The sequence below is a fragment of the Dipodomys spectabilis genome, unplaced genomic scaffold (genome assembly GCF_019054845.1).
Source record: "Dipodomys spectabilis isolate Male_0828 unplaced genomic scaffold, ASM1905484v1 ptg000191l, whole genome shotgun sequence".
Taxonomy (NCBI): Eukaryota; Metazoa; Chordata; class Mammalia; order Rodentia; family Heteromyidae; genus Dipodomys; species Dipodomys spectabilis.
In genome coordinates, this window is record NW_024870868.1 from 3,425,417 (window position 1) to 3,426,627 (window position 1,211).

General features: G+C 32.5%; 1 pseudogene; it reads right to left on the reverse strand.

Annotated features, from left to right (window-relative positions):
* Window positions 1–497: 497 nt before the first annotated feature.
* On the reverse strand, window positions 498–597 carry LOC122121620 (annotated as a pseudogene).
* Between the last annotated feature and the right edge of the window lie 614 nt (window positions 598–1,211).

Genomic DNA, 1,211 nt, shown 5'->3' on the forward strand with positions numbered 1-1,211 from the left:
TATTTCATTCTTTCCTAGATATACTTTACATTCAACATTGTTTTATAATATATATATTCATTAATAAATGTGTCCTTTCAGATTGTATTTCATATAGAAAATTTAAGATTATTTTTTTTCTAGGTTCTTTTTTTTTTTTTTTGGTCCAGTCGTGGGCCTGAACTCTGGGCCTGGACGCTGTCCCTCAGCTCTTCAGATCAAGGCTAGCGCTCTACAACTTGAGCCACAGCACCACTTCCGTTTTTTTTTTCTTTTTGCTTATGTGGTGCTGAGGAATCGAACCTTATAGTAGTATATTTTTTTTGGATAAAATGACAATGTTAACTAATTTCAAAAGTTTTGTAAAGGTTATTCCATGTAAAGGCCTTTCTAAGGTGAAGATTTAATACACTGATGTCAAACTAATGTTTAATTCTAACACTTGCATATATTGTTACACTTGTAATTTTGTAATCAACTTTTAAATAACTGTTTTTCATTTCTGCAACTGAAGAATGAAAAATATGGAATACTTCACGAATTTTCATATTATCCTTGTGCAAGTGTCATGTTAATCTCTGTATTGTTGTAATTTGGGTATACGTGCTGCTGAAGCATGTAGTATCCTCTAAATTTAAGTAGTTAATGATGCAATCTTTATATAGGCTTATATCCTTGGGTGCCTATTTGTAGCAAGGAAACGTTATTGTTCCTAACAATACTATTGATCTTATTTCCCTAAAATAATGTGTATAGTGGGAAAAAAATTATATTGTTCGGTCGATTGCTCACATTTGCATTTTTTGTCAATGACAATTTTAAGTCTTTTTCATTTTAGATTTGATCATACTTTGAAGCACTTATAGCTAGGTCCTAAGGTGATGACTTTTTCAAGTACTTATTTACGTGAATGAGTTAGCTTTGTGGAGCTAATAGATTCAAAGTAAGCCTTGCTTAAGAGCTACTTCTAAACTTCTGCAGCTGAAATTTTCCCAAATGAGGTCTTACTGGCACAAATGTCTACCCTTTATCCTTCTTCCACGTAGGAACATACCAACCAGAATATCCTACCCTGACAGCATAGTTTGTCTTACTAGAACAAAACTAATCTTAGTTACAAGGGATCATAGAGAGATGAACAGTTCAGACAGAACTGTTCAGACTAGAAGGTATTTTATCAAAATTTAAGTGTTTATTATACCTACCATTTCAAAAGTAGCTAACGCCAAGGT